Here is a 21611-nt window from a genome sequence, read left to right on the forward strand (position 1 = left end):
ACAGTGAAAATCTCTAAAAAAAAAAAAAAAAAAGTAGATTAGATCACACAGAAGATTTAATCTTGAATGTAGAAGACAAAACCTCTGACCTAGAAAAAAGTATCAAAAAGACTGAGAAAACAACCAAGAAAAATGAGGATAATACACGAGAAATACTAGATATCATCAAGTGCCCTAACATCTGGATAATTGGTATCCCAGAAGAGAACAAAAATAATAAGAGCATTGATAATTTATTTCATGAAATCCTAGAAGAAAACCACTTCCAAACCTAGAGAGGCATTCAAATATCCAGACCCAAGAAATACATAGGACCCCAAATAGAATCAACCCAAGAAGATCCTCTCCGAGATACATCATAGCCAGAATGGCCAAAACTATAGACAAAGACAAGATACTAAAATTGGCAAGAAGGAAATGTTGACATACTTACAAAGGTTATTCCATCAGGCTAACATTGGACCTCACAGTCAGAAACAATGCAGGCAAGGAAATAATGGGGAAATATAGTCAAAGTGTTAAATGAAAAACAATTTCAACCATGAATCCTATACCTGGCAAGATTATCCTTCATATGGAGGAAAAAAGAGAAAAACATTCTCGGATAAACAAAACCTGAAAGAATTTACCAACTCCAGACCAGCTCTTCAAGAGGTTCTGAAGGGAGTACTATGCCAGAAAAATTGTAAGTCAGACAGTTATAAGAGGGAAAAAAAAAACAACCAAGAAAATGGCTCACTTAATGATAGGAACAGGTCCAGAAATACCAATAATAACATTGATTGTTAGTGGATTAAATTCTCCAATTAAGAGACACAGACCGACTGAATGGATAAAAAACCAGAAACCTGTTGCCTACAAGAAATACACCTTATGGATAAAGATAATGCATGGACTAAAACTGAAGGGCGGGAAAAGATATTCCATGTAAATGGTAATCAAAAAAGGGCTAGAGTTGCAAATCTGATTTCAGACAAAATAGGTTTCAAGACAAAGACTGTAAGAAATAAGAGACAAAGAAGGGCATTACATAATAGCAAATGGGCTGACTCATCAAGAAGACATTATGTTTATAAATAACTATGTACCCAACTCAGGAGCACCTAAATACATGAAGGCAAGACTGCTGGAGCTAAAAGGAGAGAAAGGGTGCAACACTATAATTGTTGGGTATCTTGACACTTCATTATCTCCTTTGGACAGATCTTCTAGACAAAAAATAAACAGAGAGATAGAGGATCTAAATGATACTATAAATCAAATGGGTTTGACAGACATCTATAGAACTTTCTACCCTAAGCACAAAATATACATTTTTCTCACCCTGGCATGGAACCTTTCATAGATTGACCATATGATAGGACACAAATCAAGGCTTTACAGATTCAAAGGCATAGAAACTACATGCAGCATCTTCTCTGACCATGATGGAATTAAACAAGATATTAATTTCAAGAAACACCCTTGAAAATCCATGAACACATAGAAACTAAACAACCTACTTCTGAATGACTTCTTAACTACTGAAGAAATTAAGCCTGAAATAAAAAAAATTATGAAAACAAATGATAATGAGTACATGTGTTTCCACAATCTTTGGGACGTGGCAAAAGTGATCATAAGAGGGAAATTCATAGCAATTAGTATGCATAAGAAAAAGATGGAAAGGTGGCAAATAGATAACGTAACATTATGCTTCAGGGAATTAGAAAAACAACAACAACAAAAACTCAAAAATGCCAGGAGAAAAGAAATCATAAAGATTCAAGCAGAAATAAATGAAATAGAAAATAAACGAACTATACAGAAAATAAATGAAAGCAAAAGCTGGTTCTTTGGAAAGATTAACAAGACTGACATACCACTAGCTAGACTGATAAAGAAGAAGAAAGAAATCAGCTAAATCAAATACGTAATGAAACAGGCAACATTACAACAGATACAAATAGAAATACAAAACATCATTAGAGGATACTATGAGTGACTATATGCCAACAAACAAGAGAACATGGAGGAGATGGACAAATTCCTGGATACATATAATCTACCGAGATTGAATCAGGAGGACATAGAAAACCTGAATAGACCCATAACAAGCCATAAAATTAAATCAGTAATAAACAATGTCCCAACAAAGAAAAGCCCAGATCCAGATAGCTTCACTTCTGAATTCTACAAAACTTTTAAGGAAGAGTTAACCCCTGTCCTACTCAAAGTATTCCTAAAGATCCAAAGGAAGGGAACCTTCCAAATTAATTTTATGAAGCCTCCATCATCCTCATTCCAAAAACAGATAAAGACATGACAAAAAAAAGAAAACTACAGACCAATATCTCTGATGAATATAGATGCAAAAATTCTCAACCAGATACTTGTAAATCATATCTAACAACATATAACAAAGTTTATTCATTACAACCAGGTAGCCTTTATTTCAGGGATACAAGGGTGGTTCAACATACACAAGACCATAAATATAATACACCATATTAACAGAAAGAAAGATAAAAATCATATGATCATTTCAGTTGATGCAGAGAAAGCATTTGATAAAATACAATATCCTTTCACAATTAAGACTCTCAGTAAGATTGGTATAGAAGGATTAAGATTCTCAGTAAGATTGGTATAGAAGGGTCATTTCTCACACAATAAAAGCCATGTATGAAAAACCTATAGCTAACATTATACTGAATGAGGAAAAGCTAAAAAGCTTTTCCACTAAAAACTGGTACTAGACAAGGCTGCCCACATTCTCCATTGCTTTTTGGTATAGTGCTGGAAGTCTTAGCCAATGCAATCAGAAAAGAGAATAATATAAAAGGCATTCAAATAGGCAAAGAAAAGTTGAAAATGTCTTTATTTCCTGATGACATGATGGTATATTTAGAAGACCCAAAGGTTCCCATGGAAAAAATTTTTGAAGTAATGAAGGAATACAGTAAAGCGGCAGGATACAAAATCAACATCCAGGAACCAGTAGTTAGTGTAATGGCTATGTTGCTGGACTCCCATGTAGTTGACCATGGTTCGAGTCCTGGATCTGGTGGCTTAAACTCACAGCCGAGTGCATGTGCGTGCGTGCCCAAGATCCCGAGTGGAGAAAGGAGAAGAAGGGATTGCAGCATGGCTGTCCCCCTGGGGGGTGATTTCTCGCTTTCTGTCTCTCTATCTCTGTCTTTCTGGCGAGCGCATGTGCCCTATAGCAAAAACCTCTCAAAAAAAAAAAAATCAACATTCAAAAAGCTATAGCATTTCTATATACAAAAAACAAGTTGAATGAAATAGAGCTGAAGAAAAAAATCCCTTTGGGAACCAGCAGTTAGCGTAATGGCTATGTCACTGGACTCCCATGTAGTCAACCGCAGTTCGCATCCCAGACCTGGTGGCTTAAAACTCATGCCGGACATGTGTGCATGCGTGCCCAAGATCCCGAGAGGAGAATGGAAGAGAAGGGACTGCGGTGTGGCCATCCCCCTGGGGGGGTGATTTATCGCTTTCTGTCTCTATGTCTTTCTCTGTCTGTCTGGCGAGTGCACGCGCCCTATAGCGAAAACCTCTCCAAAAAAATAAAAAAGAAAAAGAAAAAGAAAAAAATCCCTTTTACCATAGCCACAAAATGTATAAGATACCTAGGGATAAACCTAACTAAGGCTCTTTCCTTTATAGAAAAAACTATGAACACCTTAAAAAAAGATACGGAAAATGACATAAAAAAGTGGAAGGACATCCCATGTTCCTGGATTGGAAAAACAGACATAATCAAAATGAGAATTCTACCCAAATTAATCTACATGTTTAGTGCAATTCCAATCAAAATGTCTGAAATCATAAGAGACCTTGTATTGCCAAAGCAATCCTGTGCAAGAAGAGTGGAGTGGGTTGCATATCAGTCTCTGACTCCAAAATATACTATAAAGCTGGGATAATCAAAACAGCATGGTATTGGCACAAAAACAGAGAGGTAGACCAATGGAATAGAATAGAGACAACAGAAATAACCCCAAAATTTACAGCCAACTGATTTTTAACAAAAGATATCGGTCAATCCATTGGGAAAAGGAAAACCTTTTTAGCAAATGGTACTGGAAAAACCACCTACAGAATAATGACACTGAATCCTCATCTTTCACCATTAACAAATATCAACTCAAAATGGATGAAAGCTCTGAACCTAAGACCTCAAACTATAAAACTACTGGTGGAAAACACGGGGAACTCTGGGAGACATTGGGGTAGGTAAAGACTTCTTAAATAAGACTACCAAAGCATGGACAATAATCCCTAAAATAGATAAGCAGGACCATATCAGATTAAGAAGTTTCTGCACAGTGAAGGACTCAGTAATTAGTGTGAATCAACAACCCTCAGAATGGGAGAATATTTTTATAAAGCATGCCTCAGATAAGGGGCTGATAACCAGAATGCAATGGGAACTCAAGTGGCTTACCTGAAAAAAAAATTGTCTAACCGAATTAAAAGATGGGAAAATTAGCTGAACAAAAATCCCTCTAAGGAAGACATATGAACAGCCAAAAAGCATATGAAGAAATGCTCAACATCCCTTATCATAAGGGAGATACAGATTAAAACCACAATGAGATATCACCTAACTCCTGTCAGAATGGCAAAGATGAAAAATATAGAAAGTGGTAAGTGTTGGTGGGGATGTGGTGAAAGGGGAACTCTCCTACACTATTGGTGGGAATGTAAACTGGTTCAGCCACTATGGAAAATGATATAGAGGTTTCTCAAAGATCTACAAATAGAACTACCATTTGATCCAGCAATCCCACTTCTGGGTATCTACCCAAAGGACAGGAGAATGCTCAGTTGGAAAAGTGCTTGCACATCAATGTTTATTGCAGCATTATTCATGATCACTAAGACATGGAACCAACCCAAACAGATGAATGGATGGAAAAAATGTGGCACATATTCTCTATGGAATACTATTCAGCCATAAGAAAACAAGATCCTGGCACTTGATAGAAAGTGGTTGAATATGGGAAGATTTATTTCTAAGTGAAGCAAGCCAGGATATGAAAGAAAGATATTGTATGTATCCATTTAATATATACCGACTATCTGTACTTTATGGTGGAGATTGAAATATTGGAAGGCTTAAAAGCAATCAAAATAGTTATGAATGCTGAAGACAGCACAAACGGGGTGTGTGTGTGTGTGACATTAGTGGAACACAGAAATGATCTATTACTTGTTGATAATAATATGTATAGCATTCTCAACTGGACTGGTCTGAGAAGTATTTCATGTTGGGTAAATTCTCTTTATAAGCCAAATGATATATAGTGATTGAATGTTTAAAAACATAAGGAGAATAAATAATAATAATAATCTGAAAAAAATGAAAAGCTATTTGATGATTATGATGCAGATAGTGATGTCTTTGTCTTGACTGATATGCATGGTAATCGTGCTGGAAAAAAGAAATGTAATACACTATAAAGATACATGTGATTAGATATAATATAAAAATTATGATAATAAAATTTTTTAAAAGTCTTGATGCATTTTTACATTGAAAAACATAGAAAAATACATCATGACTTTTCCAGCAACCCAACAGAAACAACTGAAGTGTTTATCAATGGATAGAGAAACTATAGATATAGATATATATCACAGATACACACAGTGGGATATTATTTAGCCATTTGTGACAAAAGAGATGATCCTTGAGGATGTTATTTATTTTAAGCAAAATATAGAAAGGAAAATACTGCATGAACTCACGTATATGTAGAATCTAAGAAAGAAAAAAAATCCAATGGATAGAAACAAATGAATAGACAGTGGTCACCAGGGGTCAGGGTAAAAGAAATGGGAAGATGTAAGTCAAGGAGTACAAGTAAGTAAGTAAATAAGCAAATAAATAAAGTCATGTTAAAGAAGAATAATGTATGTAACGAAGGAAATAAGTCAGGGGCCCAGCTGTACACTGCTGCTTGGCTGGCTGCGGTCACATGGAAGCCTAGGTTTAAATCCCAGCCCACCTTAAAAAAGGCACAGTGACATGTGCCTGGGGTGGCAGCTAGCCCAGATACTGAGGCAGGAAGATCCTGACAGAGTGAGGCCTCCCTCCCCCCAAAAAACATCAGAGTAAGGGAAAGGAGAGTGATAGAGGAAGAGCTCCTGTTTGGGGAAGGTGGTCTCTAAGGAGATGATATTTGATCAGGCACTGAAATGCGAGACTGAGCCATGTTGTGCTGGAATAGCAAAGGTCCTAAACAGGAAAGGGTTTGAACTGGAAGAAGCTGGAGCAGGTAAGTGAGGGGGGAATAGAAATAAATGAGGCCAGAGAAGCCCCATTACTCAGTGCACTGCAGACCAGAATGAACACTGACTGGGCCTTCATTTCATATGATTTGAGAAGCCATTGGAGGGCTCTGATTTGATTTTAGAGGACCACGTTGGTTATCTTTTTTTTTTTTTTCTTTTTTACAGAATAGACTGTAGAGGGTAAGAAGGAAAGCAAGGAAACTAATTTTAGGAGACAGTAGTTTAATAGTTTTGTGATCATTTAAGAATGATATGGTAGTGGGACCAGCGAGCAGTTAGCGTAATGGCTATGTCGCTGGACTCCCACGTAGTCGACCGCAGTTCGTGTCCCGGACCCGGTGGCTTAAAACTCACGCCAGGCGCGTGTGTGTGCGTGCCCAAGATCCCGAGAGGAGAATGGAGGAGAAGGGGTTGTGGTGTGGTCATCCCCCCTGGGGGGTGATTTCTCACTTTCTATCTCTCTGTCTGCCTGGCAAGTGCACACACCCTATCGCAAAAATCTCTCAAAAACAAAAAACAAACAAAAAAAACAACCACACGATATGGTAGTGATGTAGCTTGGGAGAAAATGATGAAAAGTAGCAGAATATATTTTAACTAGTATGATCCTAATTTTAGAAAACAGAAGCACACAAATATTACAAGAACAGATAGGCAAATATTAACAGTGGTTTATCTCTGGATCATGCTAAACAATGACTTTAATTTCCTTATTTGTGCCTTCCTGCATTTCTCAAAGTTTCCTAAGTAATCAGGAGGAAAATGAGGACATGTTTGCAAAAGTAAAAATCAAGGACAGGCTGAGTGAGGTGTGCACTGGCAATAGCGTAGGTAAAGAAATGCCGAAGATTTTTGACTGACAGCAATTTCAGTATCTGTTGACAGTGTACATGGCCAGTTAAAAAAAGTCATGCCTCCTCAAACTGCAAGTAATAGGACACAGTGCCCTGTGGGAGTGAAGTGACCATCTCCTTCCATTCTGCTTTACTGGAGTTTAGCTGGTCATAGCATGTATGATTCTGGACACCACAAAGTAACAGCTAACTGAACTAGAGAACAGTCAGGATTGAGAAGTGACTTCAAACCACAAACTGGGGGCTAGCCCTTTAGCCTAGTGGTTAAGGGAGTTGGATACCACATGGCCAATCATGGTTGAAATCCCAGCCCAGGTGGCTTAAAAAACATGCATGCCTGGCATGTTTTCATGCCCCAAATCCCAGCAAGATGGAGAAAAGGAGGAGAAGGGGATGCAGCGTGACCACACCCCATTGAGGGTGTTTCCTCTCTCTCTCTCTGGCAAGTGAATACACTTTCTGGCAATTAAAACTAACACAACACATAATGTAATAATAGTAGTTATCACCCACTGAGCACTAACTGTGCTGACATTTTTAACATGTAAATAAGAAAGCAAAGGACCAGCAGTTAGCGTAATGGCTATGTCGCTGGACTCCCACGTAGTTGACCGTGATTCGAGTCCCAGACCTGGTGGCTTAAACTCACGCTGGGCGCGTGTGCGTGCGTGCCCAAGATCCTGAGAGGAGAACGGAAGAGAAGGGATTGCGGCGTGGCCATCCCCCCTGGGGGGTGATTTCTCGCTTTCTGTCTCTCTGTCTCTCTCTGTCTGTCTGGCGAGCGCACGTGCCCTATAGCAAAAATCTCTCAAAAAAAAACCCAAATAAATAATAAGAAGAAAGCAAATAGTTAAGATACAAGAATGTGCATTTGAATGGTAGCAATTGAATGATCAATTGTTGAGCACTTACAGGGCCAGTGTTAATCACTTTTTCATCATTTATTGTATCTAATCCTTACCATAACATCCTGAGAGAACTACAATTCTCTGTTCTATTAAACTGAATTAGGAAAACAGTATTATCTCTTTATGAGCTCTGGAGCCAGAAAGCCTGGGTTAAAATCCTAGCAGCCATACTACTATGCCTTCTCAAGTCTTCCCAGGTCCAAGCTCTGAAGGCTGAATTCTTTCTTCTTAGCTCTAAAATTCCTTCATAAGGGGTCTGGGGAGAGCCATGCCAGCCTATATGCCATCAGTCTTACTAAGCAGGTCGTCCTGCCTCAGTCATTATGGCTTACTTCTCATATTCTGACTCTGGCATAACATTACATCACATGATTAGTAAACTTCCTTATCTATGTGAAGGTTAAGCTTAAACCTTTCTTTCTGTTTACTTCAAGTTTTAAACAAACCCTTGCCCTTTTAGTCAATATCAAACTAAAGAATCTCTAAATCTACCCATGACCTGTAAACCTCTGTTCCAAGATATTCTGCTTCCTCAGGAGAAACCAAAGGATAACTTTCCTGTATTTATTTACAACTTTGATTATAATGTCCATTTTCTTGAAAACTAGAAAGATCTGTTTTGACCGACAGGTCCTTAAGAGAGATATTGGACTTCTTGCCATGTGGAAAGATTTTTTCTCAAGTTTCTTGAGATTACATTTCCTCAGACAGTGGCCTCACATTGACTTGGAATAAACCTCCTTCAGTATCTTACAGTTTGGATTTTCCATCAGTTGAGTCCTCATCTACAAAAGATGGGTCTTTTCGTAAAATGGGATTAGAGATTAAATTAGTTAATATTAGAACACAGCACAGTGCTACACATACACAAAATTCAATAAGGCCAGTTATTACTGGGACCAGCGGATGGAGTAATGGTTACTTCCCTGGACTCCCACATGGCCAAACATGGTTAGAGTTCCAGACCTGGAAGCTTGAAACTCACGCCAGACACATGTGGTGCATGCCCAAAATCCCAAGAAAAGACTAGAGGAGAAGGACTGCAGCATGACCATCTCAGCTAGGGGGTGATTTCTCACTTTCTGTGTCTCTCTCTATCAAGTACACATGCCTATAGCAAAAATCTTTCAAAGAAACCAAGCAAAACAAAACAAAAAAACTCACAACAGGCACACATGTGAGTGCATGCCCAAAATCCCAAAAGGAGAATAGAGGAGAAAGGATTGTGGCATGGCCAGCCCTGCTGGGGGTGGTGGTGATGTCTCACTTTCCCTCTGTCTCTGCCTCTCAGGTGAGCACATACACCCGATAGCAAAAGTCTCTCTCTCAAAACAAAACAAAACAGCTATACTGTTAAAAACATGACTATGATCACCCAGTAATTAGTGAGGGACCCAGTGGGGAAGAAAGTAATCTGAGAACCCTATGTAGGTTTTCAGCAGAGGTCTGTCTTAGGAAAGATGAAGAGGCTCTTATTGACTTCAAGAAGTAGAACCAGACTCGTGAACCTAAGTTTAAAAGACATCTGGTAGGGTGACCAGCAGTTAGCGTAATGGCTATGTCACTGAACTCCCATGTAGTCGACTGCAGTTTGAGTCCCGGACCTGGTGGCTTAAACTCATGCCGGGCGAGTGTGTGCGTGCCCAAGATCCCGAGAGGAGAATGGAGGAGAAGGGATGGCAGCATGGCCATCCCCCCCTGGGGGAGGGGGTGATTTCTCATTTTCTGTTTCTCTCTGTCTTTCTGTCTTTCTGGCGAGTGCACGTGCCCTATAGCAGAAAAACCTCTCAAAAAAAAAAAAAATAGACATCTGGTAGGATACTACCTGAATTTAGTTAGCTGAGTAAAACTGTTGATTTCTTGCCTAAGTGGACACAGGTCTTCCTCATTCAAGGAAGAGTCATTGAGTGGCTATGCCTACTTATACTATAAGATGTGTAGGCTGTTGCCCTGGAAGGGAAAGCCTGATAGAGCTATGTGTGGCCTGAAAAACTTGTTCTTGTTATGGAGAGCAGGCATCTGATGAGAGATGGAAGTTCCAGGCATGAGTTCAAAGACCTTTCTGAGAGGAGAAACTATTAGAATCTCCCTGATAGATTAAGACAGACCACTCAGGCCAGTAGGTGGCATGGTGGTTAAGGCATTGGACTCCCACATGGCTGACAGTGATTTGATCCCAGACCTGGCAGCTTGCTTTCTCACTTTCCCTCTTTCTCTGGTCAAATACATACATATATATATATATATATATATATATACACACACACACATACATATATACACACATATATATCTTTATTATTTCATTCTTTTATTTAATTTTATTCATCATTTCATAAATATAATATATATGATAAACATATATACACACACAATGTTGAATAAAATTAAGTAATTCTAGAACCTCTCTAAATGTGGGTGTGATTTGAGAGTAATGACACTGTAAACTAAAAGAGCTACAATCTTAGAGTCCAAGCTCTCAGGACTATGCAGAGGACCTAGGTCAAAAAGAGAACCCTTGCAGCAATGGGAAAGTGGCTGCTGGTCTGGGTAGAAACTTTTTCTTTCTTTCTTTATTTTTATTTTTATTTTTTGAGAGGTTTTTCCGCTATAGGGCGCGTGCGCTCACCAGACAGAGAGAGACAAAGAGACAGAAAGCGAGAAATCACCCCCCAGGGGAGATGGCCACAATCCCTTCTCCTCCATTCTCCTCTCGGGATCTTGGGCACGCACGCACAGTGCCCCGCGTGAGTTTTAAGCCACCGGGTCCAGGACGTGAACCACGGTCAACTACGTGGGAGTCCAGCGACATAGCCATTACGCTAACTGCTGGTCCCTTCTAACCTTTTTCAATATTACCCTGTGATGAGAAGTGGCAATACTGGCAGATTATTAAGATTCCAGTTTTCTACCTCTGCTTGCATTTGGAACTGGGCCTGGCCCTTTTGGAATGAATTAAGATCAGGGTATTCCTTGCAATCTTGGATGTTTAAAAGAGATGGGAGGTGATAAAGTCCTGGAGGGATATATTGGATTTCTTGCTAATGTGAGCAGAAAAGTCTTCTGGCAACTAATAAGGGAACAAAGATATATCTATTATTTATATTTTGTTTTCCTCAACCTGTTAAAGTAGGTTATATCAGTTGTACACATTTAATAAGAATTAAATTCAATGTTAAGGACTTTCTAAAAACCAGAATTGATAATAATAATATTATCGGCTATTAATTTGGTGCTTACTACTGTTACTGATCTCAAATCAGCTTCGCTCGCCTGAGTGCTATGAAACCAAACCATAGGCATATGGTGTGATCAAGGAAAGTAAAGCTTTATTGCAAAGTGCAAAGCAAGGAGAGTAGGTGGCACATGCTGAAAAGACCTGGTCACCCGAGATGTTCCCCACATGCATTTTTGAGGGCAAAATTAGGGACAGAGGTTCCAGGCACATGATCAGTTCAGTGATTGATTGGTTCAAGGGCATGATAAGATATCTAGTGGGACATTCTTGATTGGTGAAGCCTTAGATAATCAAATTTCTGTTCAGGTTTCTGGAGTCAGCCTGGGATCTTTGAGCTCACAGACAGCAGTTTCCATCCTACAAAACATTAATCATACCAAAACTCTATGAATGTACAAGCAACTAAGTGTCATGGATCGTTAAATGAGTAAACAAGACGTGGTCACATGTGTGTGTATCTATCTATCTATCTATCTATCTATCTATCTATCTATGGAATAGTATACAACCATAAAAAGGAAGAAAAATTTGACATATGCTACCAAATAGATAACCTAAGTGAAATAAGTGGCTACATGGTTAAGTGAAATAAGTCAGTCACAAAAAGATTGTGTGATTCTACTTATGTCAGTCACAAAAAGATTGTGTAATTCTACTCATATGAGGTACTTAGAGCAGACAAGGTCATAGACAGGAAGTAGAGGAAGTAGAATGGTGGTTGCCAGGGGCTGAGAGGAGGTATGAATGGGTATTTATTGTTTAATGGGTAAGAGTTTCAGTTTTACAAGATGAAGAGAGTTGTGGAGATAGTGAAAATGGTTGCACACTATTTAATATCACTCAACTTAAAATTAGTTAATATAGTAAATTTTATGTTATGTGTATTTTACCAAGATGAAAAAAATCATTGGTGAGAAAACCTATGAGAAGTCCCTATGAGGCAGGGACTTTCTTTTTTTAATTTAGCTTACTTACTTACTTATTTATATTTTTATCTGACCAGAGAGGGACAGAGTGATAAAGAGAGAGAGAGTGAGGAAGAGAGAGAGAGAAAGTGAAAAAGCAAGCCGCCAGGTTTGGGGCTCAAACAGGGATCGGTCATGTGAGAGTCCAGTGCCCTTAACCACCTGCCAGCCCCAAAGTAGGGACTGTTTTAATCGCCATTTTATAGATGAGGATACTGAGGCTGAAAAGAGGCTTCAATGTCTTATTCAAGGTCATACAGTACATATTTACATAATAGCCTATTCTTTTAACTTTTGCACCCTTCCCCCTCTCTACAAAGATGGAAAGGGAGATGCAATGCCACGTGATGATGCAGCTGATGGGGTTAAAGTAGATAGGTGGGGCCAGCTCAAAATGCAGTGGTAATCCACAGCTCAAGAGGAGCCAGATCTTAAATGGCAACTGTAGTTTGAATCTCGTGCCTAGTTCACCTGAAACACATGAAGTACACACAGCATCCTATGGGCTCCAGGACTGGATGAAGGAGAATATGGCATGACTGTGAGGTAGGCAACAGGGACTCTAAAAATATAGTTAGGGTATGGGCCCAAAATAGAATCACAAAATGGCTAAGTTCTGAGATGAAGACAAATCAACTCTGCTGCTTGCTCCTTGAGAGACCTCTTGCAGCAGTGGATCAGTGATTGGCCTAGGTCTAAAACAAAAGCATTTTCCAGGCCCCACCACTTTCCAGGAAGAGGATAACATAAGGGTTTTCATGATGCAAAACTTCTAGACAAAAAAAGCTCCTGACTTTTGTACCCACTCCAAAATTAGGAGGATAACTAGATACATCCAGCAGGCGCCCCTCCCCACCAGGAGGGGAATGCATGCACAAGACCCACCTAGAACAAGAACGGACAAGCCCTTCCTGACCCAAATAAAAACCTCTTGCCACAGTTTTTCCTTGGCAACTCATTTTCTGGGACACCCCCCCCCCTTCCTGAGAGCTCTGTTTTTCCTTTCCTCTCCTTTAATAAACTCTCCACTTTGCTATACCTACTCTTCTGTTTCTGCAACTAATTCTTCCTGAGTGTGGGACAAGAACCCATGTCTCACTGCAACACAGGCCCAATCACCCCTGTGCCCCCCTTTTTTCCTGTGTCAACTGGACACTGTGGAGAGTGCTCATCTCTCTCTCACATGTGTGTGCACACACTCCATCATGAATACAGAAAAAATACAGAATAAAATAAAATACATGGGTGGTTGGACTAGAACACCTCTAAAGTTCTTTTCCGTGCTGTAACACTGAGATTTTAGACTTTCTTCCAACCCTAAGTGTTTGTGTGCTTCATTTAGTTGTACAGAATTATTTGTTATGGGTGGAAAACAAACTTAGGAACTACTGCTAAGCAATACAAACCACGTATGAAGATGTATTCTAAGTCTTCAGGTCAAATTTCATGACTACAACCTTTAGAGGAGTAGTATTTGTTTATTCAACAAATATGCACTACATATCTTCTACGTGTATTGTCCTAGGTGCTTGGGATATAGCAGTAAACTAAACAGACCAAGCTCCCTGCCTTTGTGGATTTTACAGTCTTGTGGGGGCAGAGAAAATAAAAGCAAACTGAATAGCTGAATAAGTGATACAGCATATTAGGAGGTTGCAAGTACTTGATCACAGCTGCAGTGTGGAATTAGACTGGATGGGGAGACCTCATTGAGAAGGTGACATCTAAGCAAAGACCTGAACGAGGTGAAGGAGGGAGCCAAATCGGAGGGAAGAACATTTCAGGCAAAGGAAACATACAGTGTGAGAGTGCCAGACAAAACGCCTGTGTGGCTGGAGCCAGTGAGGAGGGCAGGGTTAGGAGGGGCTGAACTGTAGGGGGTGAGGTCCAGTGAGGGAGGGCTGTCAGGAGTCTTTCAGGTCATTGTAAAGACTTGGCTTTTAGGCTGAATGAGGTGGGGAACCACTGCAGGGTTTTAACAGAGAAGTGACATGTTCTGACGTGCACTGAATATATTAAAATGTACTATATGTAATACTGCTTTGACTAGAAAATATTATCACTGAGGTCATTGCTCATGAGGAAACATAGCTTACATCTAAGTGAATATCAGCACAAGGTGCCTGAGAACTGCACCAGTCCTGTGATTGGACTGTGAGGCAAAGGCGTTGGGGGCGTTGAGTAAAAAATAGTTGTGTCATTTAGTTCAAAGAGCCGCTGGGAGGAAAAACTATTAACAATAGCTGTAAAGGTCACTGCAAATATTAAGTGCTATCAAATGCTAACTGCTACTTAAAAATAAAAAGCCTGTCATTATCCTTTGGCCCAGGAGTCAGACCTCTGGCAGCCTGCAAGCCCCTGCCAGCCTATTATGCCTCAGTACCTTTAAGGACTTTCGTCAGTCTGTGTTATCTGATGTCTGTCTCCCATTTGCAGCGATGGTGGAAGGAACTGAGCTATTTATCATGTGTATTCTGCAAAAAACAATCCTGAGAGTAAGGGTCAATGAGAATTTTTGTGCTTATAAGACTCTAAAAAGATTGAGCATTTGAATAAATTACGAATGGCATGGAGATACATGTAAAAAGCTCTTGCAATGAGTTGTTTACACCAATCTACTGGGTCATGGAAATTTTGCCTGAGATTTGTTTGTGCGGGAATAACACCGGAACACTAGCTTGCTGGTGCCAGCTTTGAAAACTAACACAATGAACAGCTATTGTTCTGATAAAATATCCGGCAGCTCATGTCTACACACACTGAAGATGACCTTCCTCTCTAGAAATAACTTCCAGTCTTTCTCTCTCAATCTCTCCATATCTATAGGATTGTTATTGGTATACCCAGAGCTCTAGGTACCTGGGGAAGAGTGATATTTATACAAATATTTTAATGTATCTCCTACAAGAATTCCATAACTTTTCTTTTTTTCTTATATTTTTTAATACATTAAATCACTGTATCTCAGTACAGCATATAAAATGAATTTTCCCAGCATGAATATACTGTTTATTAGTCCAGTCAAAGATATTACCATACATATATCATTAACAGGTAATTTTCCATTTTTGTGTCCCTTAAATGTTTTGCTTCTTTTTCTTTCTCCTTGACTCCCTCACTTTTCAATTTTGGTAAGTCAAGTCATCAATATTACTGCATTCTTAGCATAAGATATGTTAAAAGAGATATAAAATAAGGGGAGATGATTTAGTTAGTTATTAAATTCTTATTAAGTATAAGATTTCTGTGTTATAATATCATTTCACTTCACCATCATAATCTAGTAAAAATAGATATTGTCTATTATTTTGCAAGTGAAGAACTAAGATTTAGTGATTAAGTCATTTGCTTAATTTATTTACTACCAAATGTCAGAGCTTGGATTTGCACTTAATTCTGTTGACTCTAAGTCCATGCTTTTCTACACACAGACCTGCCTTCAAGAAGACCACCATCAGGCCAGCAGGTGGCATGGTGGCTAAAGTGCTGGACTCCACATGGTTGACCACAGTTTGAGTCCCAGACCTGACTGCTTGCTTTCTCACTTTCTCTCTCTCTCTCTCTTTCTTTTTCTCCCTTTCTCTTTCTCTCATGAGTACATATACCCTATAGCAAATTAAACAAACTTAGGAACTACTGCTAAGCAATACAAACCACGTATGAAGATGTATTCTAAGTCTTCAGGTCAAATTTCATGACTACAACCTTTAGAGGAGTAGTATTTGTTTATTCAACAAATATGCACTACATATCTTCTACGTGTATTGTCCTAGGTGCTTGGGATATAGCAGTAAACTAAACAGACCAAGCTCCCTGCCTTTGTGGATTTTACAGTCTTGTGGGGGCAGAGAAAATAAAAGCAAACTGAATAGCTGAATAAGTGATACAGCATATTAGGAGGTTGCAAGTACTTGATCACAGCTGCAGTGTGGAATTAGACTGGATGGGGAGACCTCATTGAGAAGGTGACATCTAAGCAAAGACCTGAACGAGGTGAAGGAGGGAGCCAAATCGGAGGGAAGAACATTTCAGGCAAAGGAAACATACAGTGTGAGAGTGCCAGACAAAACGCCTGTGTGGCTGGAGCCAGTGAGGAGGGCAGGGTTAGGAGGGGCTGAACTGTAGGGGGTGAGGTCCAGTGAGGGAGGGCTGTCAGGAGTCTTTCAGGTCATTGTAAAGACTTGGCTTTTAGGCTGAATGAGGTGGGGAACCACTGCAGGGTTTTAACAGAGAAGTGACATGTTCTGACGTGCACTGAATATATTAAAATGTACTATATGTAATACTGCTTTGACTAGAAAATATTATCACTGAGGTCATTGCTCATGAGGAAACATAGCTTACATCTAAGTGAATATCAGCACAAGGTGCCTGAGAACTGCACCAGTCCTGTGATTGGACTGTGAGGCAAAGGCGTTGGGGGCGTTGAGTAAAAAATAGTTGTGTCATTTAGTTCAAAGAGCCGCTGGGAGGAAAAACTATTAACAATAGCTGTAAAGGTCACTGCAAATATTAAGTGCTATCAAATGCTAACTGCTACTTAAAAATAAAAAGCCTGTCATTATCCTTTGGCCCAGGAGTCAGACCTCTGGCAGCCTGCAAGCCCCTGCCAGCCTATTATGCCTCAGTACCTTTAAGGACTTTCGTCAGTCTGTGTTATCTGATGTCTGTCTCCCATTTGCAGCGATGGTGGAAGGAACTGAGCTATTTATCATGTGTATTCTGCAAAAAACAATCCTGAGAGTAAGGGTCAATGAGAATTTTTGTGCTTATAAGACTCTAAAAAGATTGAGCATTTGAATAAATTACGAATGGCATGGAGATACATGTAAAAAGCTCTTGCAATGAGTTGTTTACACCAATCTACTGGGTCATGGAAATTTTGCCTGAGATTTGTTTGTGCGGGAATAACACCGGAACACTAGCTTGCTGGTGCCAGCTTTGAAAACTAACACAATGAACAGCTATTGTTCTGATAAAATATCCGGCAGCTCATGTCTACACACACTGAAGATGACCTTCCTCTCTAGAAATAACTTCCAGTCTTTCTCTCTCAATCTCTCCATATCTATAGGATTGTTATTGGTATACCCAGAGCTCTAGGTTAGGTACCTGGAGTGATATTTATACAAATATTTTAATGTATCTCCTACAAGAATTCCATAACTTTTCTTTTTTTCTTATATTTTTTAATACATTAAATCACTGTATCTCAGTACAGCATATAAAATGAATTTTCCCAGCATGAATATACTGTTTATTAGTCCAGTCAAAGATATTACCATACATATATCATTAACAGGTAATTTTCCATTTTTGTGTCCCTTAAATGTTTTGCTTCTTTTTCTTTCTCCTTGACTCCCTCACTTTTCAATTTTGGTAAGTCAAGTCATCAATATTACTGCATTCTTAGCATAAGATATGTTAAAAGAGATATAAAATAAGGGGAGATGATTTAGTTAGTTATTAAATTCTTATTAAGTATAAGATTTCTGTGTTATAATATCATTTCACTTCACCATCATAATCTAGTAAAAATAGATATTGTCTATTATTTTGCAAGTGAAGAACTAAGATTTAGTGATTAAGTCATTTGCTTAATTTATTTACTACCAAATGTCAGAGCTTGGATTTGCACTTAATTCTGTTGACTCTAAGTCCATGCTTTTCTACACACAGACCTGCCTTCAAGAAGACCACCATCAGGCCAGCAGGTGGCATGGTGGCTAAAGTGCTGGACTCCACATGGTTGACCACAGTTTGAGTCCCAGACCTGACTGCTTGCTTTCTCACTTTCTCTCTCTCTCTCTCTTTCTTTTTCTCCCTTTCTCTCTTTCTCTCATGAGTACATATACCCTATAGCAAATTAAAATAATAACAATAATAAATAAAATTAAAGAAATAATTCTAAAAAAAAAGAGACCATCATCTAGTGAGTAAGGTAAGACTTATAGAAGTCAACTTCAGAAAAACACAAGCAGTACATAGTCAAATGACTAATCCACATGATTCAGACTCTTAAATTCCATAAACATGTACAAATGCTTACAAAAAGCAAGGTTCTAAGCAAGGAACTTGTAGGAAAATTAATGAAGTAAAAATAACTAAAGGAACCAAGATTTTTCTATCAATGACATATATGACTCAGAAAATTCAAGATGAGTGAGAAGATAGGCATGAGGTTAAAGGGCCAAGATGATACTGCCCACCTTTCGACATCCTTGATACTACCTACCTTTTTTTTTTCCCTTTAAAAATAATTTATTGTTTCTCATCACAACATACAGGAAGGACTGAAGGCAACTCCTGTCACCCAGCTGTACACCTTCCACCCACCCCAGGCACGTCCTCACAGCACAGGTCTGCCCTGGACGCCTGGCCAAAGGCCCCACTCACACTGGTGGGTTCCCTGCCAGTGTCCAGCTCACTGCCCCGTCAATTCTCCAGAACTCTCGCAGGAACGCAGGCCACTGGGTCACCTCTTAGAGCTATTTAACCCACAGACAAACTGTGACTAAGGCCATTTTCTCTGTCCCTAACTTTCTAAGTCCCAGGCTGCCCCCAGGGCACCTTAGACAGCCCCCACATCCCAGGCAATGGAGGAAGGGCAGTCCAGGCCAAGCATGAGGCATAAACAGTCTTTATTGGGCTCAGACCAGGAGTCCATGGGTCTTGAGGACCTCTGTGTATTTGCCAATTTTCTTTTCCACATTCTTTTCGGCCTGTTTTCGTAGCCTCATGAGCTGTGTCTTCTTCCGGTAGTGTATCTTGGCTTTCTCCTTCCTCTTCTCCTCCAGGGTTGCCGTCACTGCTTGGTACTTCCAGCCGACCTCATGAGCCAGGCGCCCCAGGTAGGCAAACTTCCTTGCAGGCTTCAGCCGCACAACCTTGAGAGCAGCAGGCACCACCACCCGCTTTTTCTTATCATAGGGTGGCGGGATCCCATCGAACACCTTGAGGCGGTCCAGAACAGCCTGGCCACGCTTGGTCTTGTGGGGCAGCATGCCTGTGGGCAGAGGGCACCGGGATGCTCAGTGGGGCCCAAGAGGGCACCCCTCCCCCAGGCAGGTGGACAGGTGGCCTCAGATGGTAGTGCATGTGGAGTCATCTCATAGTTGGGAAACTCGAACATTGAGTGGGAGAAGTCCTCTTCACTGGCCAGATACTACCTACCTTTTGACATGCAAGAAATCACCCCTCATGGGTGATGGCCATGCCACAGTCTCTTTTCCTCCACTCTCCTCTCGGGATCTTGGGAATGCACGCACATGCACCTGGCGAGAGTTGTAAGCTGCTAGATCTGGGACTCAAAACCATGGTCAGCTATGTGGGAGTCCAGCAACATAATCGTTACGCCATCTGCTGGTCCCGGATGTCAATAAATCTTAAGCAAAAATTCCCAAGACTTTAAAGAGAATGAGAATTAGAGGTTACAAAGACAGCAAGTAGTGCACAAAGAGAGCCATGAAAATAAGTCTAGAAGGTGACAAATTATCTCCTAATAGTTTAGGACATTTTTTGGCTTCCAGGATATCTGTGCCTTTTTTTTTTTTTTTTTTTTTTTTTTTTTATAATTGATACCCACTCTGGTAATGGCAACTGTACTAGTTGCTAAACTATAATGAAAATGATAAAAATCTGTTCCGAACTTCTACACTCTGGTTTGTGGCTCTGGGTTGGGACTCCGGCCTGCCTGCTCCCTAGTAAGCTCAGCCAAGAAGTGCTAGACAAGCAGAGCAAGGAGAAGGCTGACAGGAGCTGATTTTTCCTGTTTCCTTTCTGGTCTCTTCCAACTTGTCAGCACCTCCCCAGCCTCACTTCTCCACCCTTGCAGTGGCAGTTCATTCCAGGAGCAGCAGTTGATTCTAGTTTACAGAAACAAGTTTCGTAGTATCAAACACCGTCCCCAAAAGCTTTTAAGTTTTAATAATTTGACCTCTTCCTATGTTCCTCTAGCCCTCCAGTTCGTAGCTGTTTCTTCAATTACTATACTGTTGCTATAGTTCAGATATTGTTCCCGAATTCTTGTGTTGGGACATGGCTGTGTTGTAAAGGTATGAAATGAAAACTTAATCCTTCATGGTATCCCAGAGTGGGGCCTTTCAGTGTGATAAGGTCAACAGGGTGGGGCCTCTAAAACTGAGTTCTGGTGGATTTATAAGCAGAAGGAACAGGACCAGAATGACAGAGAGAAGTTCGTAGATAAAGATCACACCACACTGCTAAAGATCCCACCTTCCAACATGCACCATGTGATGTTTTTGGACTTTCCAGTCACCAGAATTGTGAATTTTGCAAATAAACTTCTATTTTTTATAAAGTATGCATTCTCAAGAATGTGTTAGCAATGTAAAAATGGATTAAAACGACCATAATACCTTAATGTAGTCATCTTTTCAGTTCTTCACTTAGTTAACAATTATTTTTTTTCTTTTTTAAGTTTTGCTATGGGTGTGTGCCCTGACTGGAGAGACAGAGAGAGAGAGAGACAAAGAGAAAGAGAGAAAGTGGGAGAGGCTGGCCATACTGTAGTCTCGTCTTCATTTTCCTGCTGGAATATTGGGCACACAAGCACACGTGTTCAGCATGTCTTCCAAGCCACCAGGTTTAGGGCTTTAACTGCACATTTGGCTATGTGGGATCCGGCTGTCCTAATCATTTATGCTGCAGGCTTACCCTAAGTTAACAATTCTTATGTTAAATTTTCCCCTTGCATTGGGCTTTTTTTTTTTTTTTGGAGAGGTTTTTCGCTATAGGGCGCATGCACTCACCAGACAGACAGAGAGAGAGACATAGAGACAGAAAGCGAGAAATCACCCCCCAGGGGGGATGGTCACGCCGCAATCCCTTCTCCTCCCTTCTCCTCTCGGGATCTTGGGCACCCACGCACATGCACCTGGCGTGAGTTTTAAGCCACCGGGTCCGGGACTCGAACCGGGGTCGACTATGTGGGAGTCCAGCAACATAGCCATTATGCTAACTGCTGGTTCCCAGCATTGGGCTATTGATCTGCAGTTCTGGAAGTCAAACAGCTGCCTAAAGGTTTGAATTCTGAGTGGACCTGAAACATATCAGGTATGAGTGCACAAGATTCTGACTGGTTAGAAGGCTGCTGAAAAGGACCATGAAATGATGAGATTCTGTCAGGGGTGCCTCTCTGTCTCTCTCTCGTGTATACATTCTCTCTTATGGAAGAAATAAAATAAATTTAAAATAATTTTTTTAAAGTGATATGGTTCCCACCTCCTGCTTGATACAGAATTAATTTCATTGTTAATTTAAGTTGAAGCAAATTAGAAAGCTATTTGGTGAAAGCAAAGGACTAACACAAATGTCTGGAACA

The 21611-nt window shown here is 40.1% G+C and overlaps 1 non-coding gene and 1 pseudogene across 1 annotated transcript; both read right to left on the reverse strand.

Annotated features, from left to right (window-relative positions):
• Positions 1–18892: 18892 nt before the first annotated feature.
• LOC102503395 (60S ribosomal protein L13a pseudogene) lies at positions 18893–19305 on the reverse strand (annotated as a pseudogene).
• A 39-nt stretch (positions 19306–19344) lies between these two features.
• LOC114008517 (small nucleolar RNA Z195/SNORD33/SNORD32 family) lies at positions 19345–19430 on the reverse strand. Its single transcript, XR_003550038.1, has one exon. It is a non-coding gene; the product is annotated as a small nucleolar RNA Z195/SNORD33/SNORD32 family (small nucleolar RNA).
• Between the last annotated feature and the right edge of the window lie 2181 nt (positions 19431–21611).

Source organism: Tupaia chinensis, unplaced genomic scaffold (genome assembly GCF_000334495.1).
Source record: "Tupaia chinensis unplaced genomic scaffold, TupChi_1.0 Scaffold000350_1, whole genome shotgun sequence".
Lineage (NCBI taxonomy): Eukaryota > Metazoa > Chordata > Mammalia > Scandentia > Tupaiidae > Tupaia > Tupaia belangeri.